This window comes from Oryctolagus cuniculus, chromosome 3 (genome assembly GCF_051225735.1).
Source record: "Oryctolagus cuniculus isolate XC-2025 breed Fujian yellow rabbit chromosome 3, ASM5122573v1, whole genome shotgun sequence".
Taxonomy (NCBI): domain Eukaryota; kingdom Metazoa; phylum Chordata; class Mammalia; order Lagomorpha; family Leporidae; genus Oryctolagus; species Oryctolagus cuniculus.
The window spans coordinates 850,522-862,963 of NC_142869.1; the positions used below are offsets into that span (position 1 = coordinate 850,522).

The 12,442-nt window shown below is 65.6% G+C and overlaps 1 protein-coding gene across 17 annotated transcripts in view; it reads left to right on the forward strand.

Moving 5' to 3' along the window:
• Window positions 1–4,405: 4,405 nt before the first annotated feature.
• The window catches only part of KIF1A (kinesin family member 1A), a 66,488-nt gene continuing 58,451 nt past the window's right edge, over window positions 4,406–12,442 (forward strand). For 5 of the 17 annotated variants that reach the window (XM_051839322.3, XM_051839325.3, XM_051839326.3 and 2 more), the window contains exon 1: window positions 4,411–4,632. The gene's annotated coding sequence lies outside the window, so the exon portion shown is untranslated. Of the gene's footprint in view, window positions 4,633–5,030; window positions 5,214–12,442 lie in introns of those variants that run through there. The other 12 variants (XM_051839313.3, XM_070071460.2, XM_051839317.3 and 9 more) reach the window with 7 other exon arrangements.

Genomic DNA, 12,442 nt, shown 5'->3' on the forward strand with positions numbered 1-12,442 from the left:
TGTGCCTATTCTCTGGGCTGAGGGGGTGCTCATGTGTGTCCTTCCAGAACCTTCCAGGTGTCTCCCCTCCCCCCACTGCAGCCCTGGTTCCATGGGCTCGCTGTGGGCCCAGACCTGCCTCAGCATTCCACACGCGCTGGGTCCTCTCTGCCTCTCCAGCCCGTCTGAGGTCAGTGCTGTGCTGACCCCGGCTGCAGGAGACCTTGCCCTGCGGTGCCCTGGCTGCTGCCCTGCAGGCTGACTGTCCCCCGGTGAGGCAGAGCCCTGGCTCCCCTGGGCTGCTTGTTTGCTTTTAAGCCAGGAAGGCGGGGCCTGGGGCGGTGGATCACAGCTTCCGGAGTCCAGGCTGAGTCCTGGCTCCTCTCCCCAGCGCCCCCCACCCATCGTCCTGCCGAGGCACCTGGGAGGCCCTGCACCCACGCGGGAGACCTGCATGGAGCTCCAGCCCTGGCTGCTGTGGCACTGTCACGGGGGGGGGGGTCTGGAGTCTGTGACTGCAGCCCTGATGCTGAGCCACCCGGCACTGCAGGGACGCGGGCAGCCACGGGGCAGCCACGGGGCACCAACTCGCTCTGTGGCTTTCTATTTTGAGGTCTCTCTTCCAGGAGCTGGCACCACTGTTACGCTGACTCCACCAGAATTCTTCTGTCGACGGCCGGTCACTTTAAGTCCGGTCAACACGGCCTTGATTTGGACCCCGAGAAGGCGTGAAGTTAGGGTTAGGGGCCGCGTTGCTCTGCTGTTTGGATCTCAGCTCCTGAGGTTTTCTTTTTGCAGACAATCATTCATCACGTGTACTCGAGAGTTTCTGTGGCTTTTCCGTCCCTCTCTGCATGGCTGTTGTTCCGTTTTTTAATGTTTCCCTTCTTTCTTCCGTGTTCTCCCCGGGTAGCCCACGCTCGGCAGCTGGCTCTGCACTGCAGGACCGTGCTTTGAAGATGCTGTTTCCGGGCTTCCCAGGTCGTCTTTGCCTGGCCTTCCTCGGCCAGCGTGTGCGACTGGGTTTGTTCAGGCTCTGCCTTGCCGAGTTACACACTGCTTGGCGCGTTTACTTCATTTTTTTAAAAAAAGATTTATTTATTTATTTGAAAGTCAAAGTTACACACACACACAGAGAGAGAGAGAGAGAGGGAGGGAGGGAGAGAGAGAGAGAGGGAGGTCTTCCATCTGCTGGTTCACTGCCCATTTGGCCACAACGGCTGGAGCTGCGCCCATCTGAAGCCAGGAGCATCCTCCAGGTCTCCCACGCGGGTGCAGGGGTCAAGCACTTGACCATCCTCCACTGCTTTCCCAGGCCACAGCAGAGGCCGGGACTCGAACCGGCGCCCTATGGGATGCCGGCACTGCAGGCGACGGCTTTTCCCACTGTGCCGCAGCGCCGGCCCCCTCGGTTTACTTCTGAGGCCTCCTGTGGGTCGGGGCTCCTGCTGTGTAGAGAGCTAGACGTTCCCTCTGAGTGCAGCTTGGCCCCGTCTCTAAGTCTGCTTCCTCTGGGGTGTGGAGTCACTGTGAGTCTGTGACTCAGTGACATTGGCCTGAGTTTAGGACATCACATCGAAAGCCCCGCGGGGCGGCATCAGCCATGTGGGGCACACAGGAACGAGAGGGAAGGGCAACGGGCCTGGTGGCTCAGACGCCCGAGTCCCACCCCTGAGCACCAGCTGGAGGTGCAGGCTCCAGCTCTGACCTACGGCTTCCTGCGCACACGCCGGGAGGCCTTGGTGAGGGCTCCAGCCACACGCACGGCCGACCTGAGCTGAGCTCCTGGCTGCCAGCTCCAGCCCCTGTGTGTGTGTGTGCGTGCATATGTGTGTATGCATGTGTGCAAGCATGTGTGTGAGTGTGAATGCATGTGTGTGAGCATGTGTGCATGCACATATGTGTGTGCATGTGTGAGCACGTGTGTGAGAATATGTGTGTGAGTGTGTGCACGTGTGTAAGCATGTGTGTGCACATATGTGTGTGCGTGTGTGTGAGCATATGTGTGTGCGAGCATGTATGCATGTGTGTAAACGTGTGTGTGAGCCCTTCAAAAAATAATGAAAAAGAAAGGCAAGAAAAACATTCCTAAACTAGGCAGTTTCCATACAAATAAAAATAAGGATAAGTCAGCAGAAGGCTTGGTGTGTGCAAGAGAAATAGGGGAATGTTTAATAAACTGAGGTTGTGGAAAAGGTGCTAAAGGAAGCCCAGTGCGGCCGTGGCTCCTGGAAATCCAAGAGGACTGAATCCACCTGAGAGCAGAGAGAGTAGATTTCAAGATTGCAACAATGTTGTGCCTGAAAGATACACACTTAAAAAAGATAGAACAAGTTTAAAATTAGATTGTTGGAAAAAGACAGGCAGATAGCAAACAAAGGAGCCGGGCTGGGACATAACCAAATCCCAAACAGCAGGCGGGGACTCCAGGCCGGACGAGCACAGTGGCCGCAGCATCACCCGGGCGACCCAGACGCCCCAGACCTTCCACCATTGTACCCGCAGCTTCTGTAAAAACAGCGACTCAGCAGCTCAGGCCCACGCAGAGGAGCAGGAACTCCTACCCCGACTCGTGCCACGGATAATCTGGACTGTGGAGCGCGCCTGCACCCGTGCCCACACCAGTGCCTGCGCCCGTGCCCGCACTCGTGCCCACGCCCATGCCTGCGCCAGCTGTTGGTCCTGCAGAGCCTTCAGCCTTCATGGCGCCCGGGCGAGCAGCTGCAGCCTGGCGAGGCTGGGGGCTCCTGCGTCCCACGCCCCTTTGCCCCAATGGGCCCTGCTGCCTGGGTGCTCTCTGGCGTCCGCGTGGCCGGCAGCCGGGACAGCTTCCCTCTGCAGGCAGGGGCTGGGAAGCCCCTGAGCCCACGGCCCGTGTCCACAGCCTCCACATGGCGTCCTGCGCCCAGCTCGAGAGGCCTGCCCGCCGCCACCCGCCGGGCAGTGGACTGCACTGCTGGACAGTGAGCAAGGACAGGAAGGGCCAGGCCCTCAGGAAATGTGCAGATGCAGTGCGCAGGTGCGGTGGCTGCCGGCGTCCTGGTCAGGAGCTGGAGACCTGGCTGTGGGGCCTGCCTGCGGTGCGGGTGCTGGGGCCTGTGATGCAGGTGCAGTGGGTAGGGCCTGTGGTGCGGGTGCCGTGGAGCCTGTGGCTGTGATGGGGGTGCCAGGGCCTGTGGTGCAGGTGCTGGGACCTGTGGTGCGGGTGCCGTGGGGCCTGTGGCTGTGGTGCGGGTGCTGGGGCCTGTGGTGCAGGTGCTGGGACCTGTGGTGCGGGTGCCGTGGGGCCTGTGGCTGTGGTGCGGGTGCTGGGACCTGTGGTGCGGGTGCCGTGGGGCCTGTGGCTGTGATGGGGGTGCCAGGGCCTGTGGTGCAGGTGCTGGGGCCTGTGGTGCAGGTGCCGTGGGGCCTGTGGCTGTGGTGCGGATGCTGCAGAGAGCACGCAGACCCAGGAGGGAAGAAGCAGCGGCGACAGAAGGCAGTGAACCGCAGGGAGGGCGTCGGCGCTACGGCCCGCTCTGGAGACATTTAAAACCGGAGAAAAACGCGCCCGAGAAACCCAGAACAAGAAGACGAAGTCCAGAATAGCAGACACAGAGTGGATATGCGAGTGATTTTTAAATGGAGCCGAAATGGATTAATTCCTGGACAGACGTCAACGGCTGCAGACACAGCGCGGCCGCGCCAGCCGGCGTGATGGCAGCGGGACTCCCGCAGCCAGGGACCCCGCGGAGTCCGCGCTTCGGGCGGGCGCACTGGGGAGAACTCATTTCTGGTTTACGCAGGAGCCGCCCTCGGCCTTGCGGGCTTCGGGCAGGTGGGCGGGGCAGAGCCCCTGGTCCACACCAGTCGCTTCCCCCCACCCCCACCTCGGCCGCGCCTACAGTTGGAGGAGCAGTCAAGCCCCGCAGCCAAGCCTGCACCTGCCTGGGGCCCGGGGCCCCCGCCACGGTGTGTGACGTCGTCACACCCCGCACCGCAGTGCGGGAAGGCGGGGGCTCTGCCGGGGGTGCCCGGCGCCTGCCGGGGCGCGGCTGCGGGGCGGCGTGAAGCCTGCCCCAGGGGGCTGCAGATGGGGTGCGGGGACAGGGGCCTGAGGGACTGACGGGGGACTAGGGCTGAAGTGCTGGGGCCCCGCGTGGAGCGCGACTTCCAACCGCACCCTACGCGGTCTGAATCGTGTCGGTCGCCGCCCCGCAGCCGCCCCCAGCTCTGTCCCCACGATGTGCCAGGGAGCAGGTGGACTTTCACGGTTTCTGTGGAAGGGGACCAGGGTGGGGCGGCCGATCGCGGGGTCCGTGGGGGAGGGATGCGGTCTCCGAGCGCGCGCGCCGTCGCGCTGATGTCACAGCCCGGCCCCAGCCGCCCCCACCCCCACCCCCGCCCCGGCCCCGGCCCCAGCCCCAGCCCCGCGGCGGCCGCGACGCGCGTCCCTCGGCCCGCAGCAAACCAACTGGCAGCTGGGGCTCGGCCGCCGCTCGCAGCCAACCAGCGCGCCGGGCGGGGCGGGGGCGGGCCGGGCCGGGGGCGCGCAGCCCGTCACGCGGCGCCGCCGTCAGAGGCCGAGCGCAGCCGGGGAGCCGCGCAGCTCTGCGCTGGGACCCGCTCCCGAGCCAGTGCCCATGCGGGGCCGCAGCCACTGACGCCAGAGAGGTAAGGTCGCTGCTCCGGGCCCGGGGGCGCGCCCTCTCCGCGCCGGCACCCCGCGTCCTGCACCTGCACCGCGTCCTTGCCGCAGCCCCTTCCCTCCCTCCGGCCTCCAGGTCCCCGCGGAGAACAATGCGGCGCATTCAGAACGTCCGCCCTTCGTGGGCAGTGGGGGGCAGCGCCCTCGGCGAAGGCCCGGGCGCCGCGGCGCCGCAGGCGGAGGGACCCTCGGGGAGGGCGAGTCCCGCGGGCGGGACCCGGACGCATCCTCCCCGGAGAGGAGACACCGGCGGGGCCCGGGCGGGGTGCGCAGGAGAGGCGAGGACGGAGGGGAGGGGCGCGGGCAGCTGCTCTGCTCCCGCGGTGGGGGAGGGCGGATGCTGAAGCCGAGACCGAAACGGACGCGCGGGGGCTGCGGCGCGAAGCCGGGCACGCGCTCGGTGCGCACCGCGGAGGCTGCCATCCACGCCCCCCAGGCCGTGTCCCTTTCCCCGAAGACCCCAGCTCCCTTCCAGTGAGACCCACCCCCTGGGGGCTGCCGCGAGCTGACGCGGCCGGCATCTGCGAAGCCAGCGCCCCAGGAACAGGTGCGGCTGGCGGCGGCGGTGGTGGCGGCGGGGTGGGGGCTGCTGGCTCCCCAAATGCCCGGGCGCGGATGCCGCGAAGGAACACGGGCCGCAGAGACCCCGGCCCCTCCCCCTGTCTGCCGCTGCTTCCCGCACCTCCCAGCAAAGCCCCAGCACCGCCCTCCCGCCGAGAGAGGGGCTGGGGCCGCATCCCCGCCGGGGGAGGGGCGCGGCGCGGGGCGCGGGGTGCGGGCGGGCGGGCGGGGGCCCGGGCGGCCGCGGCCGCGGGCGGAGGGGGAGGGGAGGCCGGAATGCCAAGTCATGGGGCCTGCTGGGCGCGGGCACGGGCGCGGCGTCGCCGGCGCGGACCCGATGCGCGCCCATGTCCCCAGGAAGAGGGGCTTTTCCTAGGAAACCGGGGACCCCTCCCCAAGCGACCGCCCCTGCAGAGGCTGCCTGCATTGCTGGGGTTGAAGGCCTGCGGGGCCCGGGGACTGGGTGGCTGCAGGGCGGCACCGCCGCACCCCAGGGACATGCAGGAGATGGCCACCCTGTGGCCGGGAGTGGCCCCTCTCAGTCTGGGGAAGCTCTGGGGCCTGGGGGTGGGGGTGGGGGCTGCACCTGCGGCGGCCATTTTGCAGGTGTGGTTGGCCAGGATGCTGTCTGGGCAGTGGGGTGGGGTGGTCAGGTGTGGCTCTTGCAGTCTGGGGGGGGGGGTGCCAGGGCCTGCCCAGCTTCAGGCCCACCCTTGCATCCTGCAAACCCCGGAATCAGATGGGCCGCTTCCTTGGAGAAACGGGTGCTGCGGAGGGTTCCAGGGCCCCTCTGGACCTGAGGGATACGGGGAGGCCACTGGCCGAGGCCCAGGTTGGGGGGGCGCCCCAGCCTTTGTTTGCATCATCAGCCCCATCCTCTTCGTGGAGGAGCAGGACAGGTGTGGCCACAGGGCAGGCCGAGTCTGGGGTCAGTGCAACCTGCAGCTCCCAGGAAGGACCTGCAGGAGGCCTGCAGAGAGCCAGCCCCCTCCCCCCCACATATCCGTGCCTCCCCACGCCGGGGCCCAGCCCCAGGTGGCAACTGGGACCCCACACGGGGCAGCCACACGCTCCTCCTGAGAGCCCTACTGCAGAGTGACCTAGTCCCCCACTGCCCACTCTGGTAGGGCCGGGCCCACGTGTGTTAGTGTGCGTGTCTGAGCACCTGCCCAGCTTGGCCAGCAGTGGCCGGTGCGTCCTGAAGGACCGGGTGTGGCTCCAGGCCCACGGCCACAGCTGCTGCGTGGCCGAGCTGACTGCCAGCCCAGCCTGGGTCCCTCCCATCCTTGCCGCCTCTGCCTGCCAGGGGTGGGTCTGAGGAGGGTGGGAGAGGGGCTGGGGGCACAGGCGCCATGGGAGGAGGCGGCCACGAGGCCTCAAAGACCCTGGAGGGGCTGGGGGATCTCTTTGGCCCTCTGGGCTCAGGCCAGCCCAGCCCAGATAGGTGGCCGGGTAGGCCGGGCAGTCCTGGCACAACCAGTCCTTCATGGCCCACCGACCCCTGCCGGGTCCTCAAGCATGAACAGGGTCCCAGGTGGGCGGAGAGCCGGGGTCGGGGAGGACGGGAAGTGCGGGCCTCTGCCACTCTGTAGCCACCATGGCTGCCTCCTGTGGCCGTAGGTGCCTCCTGGCCCCAGCCCATCAAGTGCTCTCAGGCCCGAAGGACAGGGCTGGGCAGTGCACGCTGATGGCCAGCGGGAAGTGCCGGTGTCACCTGCCCCGCACAGTCCGCCCGCCCCAGGAGTATCTGGAGAGCACACACTGTCCCAAGCAGGGGTTCAGCCACACAGTGCTGGGCCCATGTCCTTGTCCCGTCTGCCCACCAGGCTTGTCCCTGAGAGAGGAGGACTTGGAGCCTGGGTCTTGCATCTGGGTCCCTTAGCACTGGGTCTGGGGCAGGGACCGGGAGGGTCCCGGTCCCACCCCCACCCCCACCCCCACCCGGCACAGTGGCTTGCTCTTTAACAACCAGGAGCTGGGCCTTCCGTGCTGCATATGGGGCACTGCCCAGGTGGAGGGCACAGCCAGGCCAGCTGCCAGCCCAGGTGAGCCTCCTGGCCCTCCCCAGCCCCTCCAGCCAGCCCAGCCGTGTTCGTGGAGGGTGATCCCAGTGCGGACCTGGAGGCAGTGCTGTTGGCTCTGAGGGGAGGGGCTGCCCCGGCCCTGGCCTTAAGCTGCTAATCCCAGGCCCTGCCGGCTGCTGTGCCGGGGCTCACCAGGACTCGGGGGCCCCCCCGAGTGCCAGACCCACGCCCGTGCCAGGAGGCTGTGGTGGCTGGGGAGGGGAAGCCCAGGCACAGCCTGCTCCCCACTTCACTCCTGGGGACCCCAGACACACACACACGGCACACGAACATGCACACTCATGAGCATGGACCCAGGTACGCTCCCACACACGTGTGTACTTACACAGTGCACCCTTGTCAGCACACACTCATGCACTAACATGCACACACATGTGCTCATCCTCACACTGACACTGACTCAGTCTCCACTTGCATATGTGCACCCACACTCACTAACACACATGCATGTGCACACGTGTTCGTTCTCACAGACTCAGTCTCCACTAGCCCATGTACATGCACACTAACATACATGCTCACGTGTCCGTTCTCACATTGACAGTCTCCACTAGCCCATGTACACCCGCACACACTCACACACATGCATGTGCACACATGTTCATCCTCACACAGTCTCCACCTGCACGTGTACATTCACACACTTGCTAATGCACATGTGCTCACATGTCCATTGTCACAGACTCAGTCTCCACTAGCCCATGTACACTCACACTCACACTCATGCTCACGTGTCCGTTCTCACATTGACAGTCTCCACTAGCCCATGTACACCCGCACACACTCACACACATGCATGTGCACACATGTTCATCCTCACACCGTCTCCACCTGCACGTGTACACTCACACACTTGCTAACGCACATGTGCTCACATGTCCATTGTCACAGACTGTCTCCACTAGCCCATGTACACTCACACTCACACTCATGTGCTCACGTGTTCATTCTCAGACTCAATTTCTACTTGCACATGTGCATACACACTAACACGTGTTTACATGTGTTCATCCTCACACTGACTCCGTCTCCACTTGCACGAGTACATTTATGCACATATACACTTACATGAATGTGGACACGCAGTCACATGCACACACTCACATGTGCGTTCACTCCCTTGTGAGCACACGCATGTACACACTTGCACACACATGCTCACCGGACACACAGAGGCCCTGGGTCCCTGACTTCCCGTGTCTCCACCCGACCTGGGTCCTCCTCAGGTCTCCAGGCCCCCTCCAGTGCTGCCTCCCCCTGAGGCTGCTGTAAGCCCCACCCCTCAGCGCTTGCCCCACCCACTGCCCAGGTGCTTGTGCCAGTGCCGGTGCCATGGGCTGTGCTCTTGGTGTGGATCCCGGACCTGGCATTCGGAGCCCCGGTGGCGGTCGTGACGCTGAGACACACGTGGTGATGCCGCGGGCTGTGCTGGGCGCTTGCTGCCCCTCATCTCCCCGCCCCTGCTTGGGCGGCCGCTGCCGGTCACACAGCTGGGGCTCGCTCGGTAGACACCGCCCCCCCCAAAGCCAGCGGTTCTCTCAGCCCCTGCCATCCAAGTCCTGGGGTGCAGGGAGCGGCTGCCCCTCAGGATGGGAGTCTGAGGGTCTCTCAGTCTCCCACTCAAGGCCTGAGCCTGGTGGGCGGTGCCCCCCGAGATCTCACCTGGGCTCCTGGGCTGCAGCTGTCGGGATGGGGTGGCCCCTGACACCCTGCAGCCCCTCTCCCCTCAAGCCCAGCCCCTGGCCCTCCCTCAGAGGGAGGTGATGGTGTCTGGGGGCCCCCGGGGGCATTCGGACTCCCACCCCCTTCCCAGCCCTGCAGAGCCTCAGGTAGGCCCCAGTGTGCTTCCCCACCTGCTGTCGGCTCCAGCAGATGGTGGGGCAGGGCTGGACCTCAATGCCCATTGGCCCACAGGGACCCAGCTCCTGAGGGGCTGCTGGCCGGCCTGGTGCTGGGCGGGGGTGCTGCAGCCTCTGGGGTGGGGCTGGGGCTGGGTGGGGGTGGTCCATTCTCTGGACTGGACTGGGCTGGGGCTGGGCGGGGGTGGTCCATTCTCTGGACTGGGCTGGGGCTGGGCGGGGGTGCTGCAGCCTCTGGACTGGGCTGGGGCTGGGCAGGGGTGCTGCAGCCTCTGGACTGGGCTGGGGCTGGGTGGGGGTGGTCCATTCGCTGGACTGGGCTGGGGCTGGGCGGGGGTGGTCCATTCGCTGGACTGGGCTGGGGCTGGGCGGGGGTGGTCCATTCTCTGGACTGGGCTGGGGCTGGGCGGGGGTGGTCCATTCTCTGGACTGGGCTGGGGCTGGGCGGGGGTGGTCCATTCTCTGGACTGGGCTGGGGCTGGACGGGGGTATGCAGCCTCTGAGGCAGGGCTGGGACTGGGCGGGGGTGGTGCAGCCTCCGGGCACCGTCCGGCCCTCACTCTTGGCCTCTCCAGGGCCAGGGCCTCCCTGGGGCTGCAGGTCCCTGGCTGCTCCTGGGTGGGCAGTGGCCATCCGTCCCACGGGGAGCACTGCTGGGCCTGACTGCCTTTGTGTGACTGTGCCTGGGCGTGCGTGGATGAGGTCCTGCCCAGGTCTCAGTGGCCGCCTTCTTGCACGGAGCGAGCTGCTTTCGTCCTCCCCTGCCCCCAGCCCTGCAGAGCCCCCGCGGTGCAGCCGCCTCCCTGCCTCCTGCCGGGCTGCCGTGTTCGGCTACAGCACACCCTGCGTGCGTCCGCGCGTCCCGCTGTGTCCGCGCCGCCTGGGGTGCGTGTGGCGGCTCTGGAGCCCGCGTCCTCTCTCACCCGTGGGCTCTGCTTGCCGTGCGGGCGGCCGGTGGGCTTTGCCGGGCCCAGCCCTCGCGTCTCCTCCCTGCCTCTGCCGTCGCCTGTGGTTGTCCTCGCCACCCCGCGTCTTATCTCGGGGACATTGCTGGACTTTGCTCTCTGGTTTTGCTCCCCGTCGTCCCCGCCCCTGGGTCGCAGCGTCCTGTCCTGTGAGGCCGCCGAGGACGGGGATCGGGCTTCCTGCTGCCTCTCTCTGCTTCCTGCATTCTGCTGGTCTATTCTGGTCTTGTTCTGAAGCCCCGGCTGCTTCATGGCCGGGGAGGCGCGTGGCCTCTGCTGCGTGGGATCACAGGCAGGATGTGTGCAGCTGCTGTCTTCTGCGAGTGGGGTTCTGACGGGCGCTTAGGGGAGCCCTGCCTTGCGCCCCCCAGCACTGGACACAGACGCAGTGTCCACTGCAGGTTCCTCTCTCACCCGGTGCTTCCTCCTACCCCGTGGGACGCCTGCAGATGTCTGTGGGTGCTGGCAGCCTTGCCTCCGAGGGTGGGCAGCGTGGCTGGGGGTGGGCAGCGTGGCCGGAGGGTCCTTGTGTACCCCTCACTCCTGCCTCCTCCACTAGACTCTCAGTGTCCAAACCTGCCCCCGCCTGCCCTGCACCCCTGGCCCTGAGCTTTGGGGGTGAGCCTGGGGTCCCCTGCCCTTTACTTCCCGGGGTCTCAGGACGACTGTGGGCCTGCAGGCACCTGGCCGAAGGGCCCCGCCTCACTGCCCCAGTGTGTCTGGGGTGTGGCCTGGCCTGGCCTCTGCACCTGTGCGGTGCCTAGGACACCGGGCTGGCCCTCCGTGCACCTGTGCGGTGCCAAGGACACCTGGGCTGGCCCTCCGTGCACCTGTGCGGTGCCAAGGACATCTGGGCTGGCCCTCCGTGCACCTGTGCGGTGCCGAGGACACCGGGCTGGCCCTCCGTGCACTTGCGGGCTTTGTCCTAAGCTCCTCAGAAAGGGTGGGTGTTTTGGAGGAGGCCTCCTCACTGATGCTGTGTCTGGGGCCACCCCTGGCGTGTGTGACCGCTGGTCCAGCCTGGAGGTGGACAGGTCTCCCAGGTGAAAGCCACCAGGTGGCCCTGAGCGCCTGTGTGGGAGTCCATGTTTCTCTTCCTCGCAGCTGAGACTGGTTCCTGATCCTGGCTCCCAGTCACGGGCAGGTCCAGGCAGCCTTGCCGTCACCTCCTGTCACCTCCCACACCCCCACACTCCTATCGGCCTCACCTCCCCCTCCCCCAACCAGGTGAGGACCCTGAGGGCTGGCCCTACTCCCTGGGTCCATGGTGAGCCTCCAGGCCTGTCCCATGGTGGATCCTTGGCATGTTTTTACTGAGTGAGGGGAGGGGTCTGTGTGTCTTCCTCCCGGGGAGCCCTGGCTCCCAGCTCTCAGCTCCCTGTCCTGCAGGGTCACCATGGGTCACTGCCCCGCATCTGATGGCATCACTGACCCCTCCACTGCCCCCTCCCCTGTCTGCTCTGAGATGCATCTAGGCCTTGCAGCCCTGGACACTGACGCCACCAGCCAGTCCCTGCTGCAGACCCCTCCCCACCCCAGCTGGAGGCGCTGGCGGCAGCTCCCTGCCCCGCGTCAGCAGGATGCTGTCCATCAGTGTGTGTCCATGGTTCCACGTGGCCTCACTCGTGTGTCTGAACATGACTCAGTGCTTGCGTCTGTGTGTCCCGTGCTGCGTGTGAGATCCGCCCATGAGGACACACATGTCCATGCACCCTGCACACCCCAGATGTCTCTGCTTTTCCTGCAATTATAAAGAGTGCTTGTGAGCATCTGTGATGGCTCTGGGTGCCCGTGGTTGTGGGTCCCACCGTCTGCAGCCTGACTGGAGAGCACCGGGTGGTTTCATAGTGGCTGCACCAGCGGCTTCCCCACAGGGAGCTCTAAAATCTGGCCCATGCTCACTGCACGTGGCACCATCAGACCTTGCACTGCTGCTGTCTGATGGGTGCAGCTTTAGAACATGCTCTCCTGGTTCTCGTGCTCATGTGAGTCGCCTGTTCATACCTGTTGCCCATTTTTGTTTCTGATTTGAAGCATCTCTGTGCTTAGCTACGGGTTGTGTGTTCTGCACACGGGTCCTTTGCTGGGCTGGGGGTGCCTCTCCCACCCCTCTGGAGCCCTTGCCTTCCTGTGTTTTCCATGGGTGAAGAGCTCAGGGCAGCAGAAGAGCAGCTCCTCCTCCTCCTCCTCCTCCTCCTCCTCCTCCTCCTCCTCTTCATTTGGTGCCTTCGCTTTTCTGTTTGCTTGCAGGTCTTTGACCCACTGGGGATTGATTCTGATAGGGAACTTTCTCCGTCTGGCTGATAT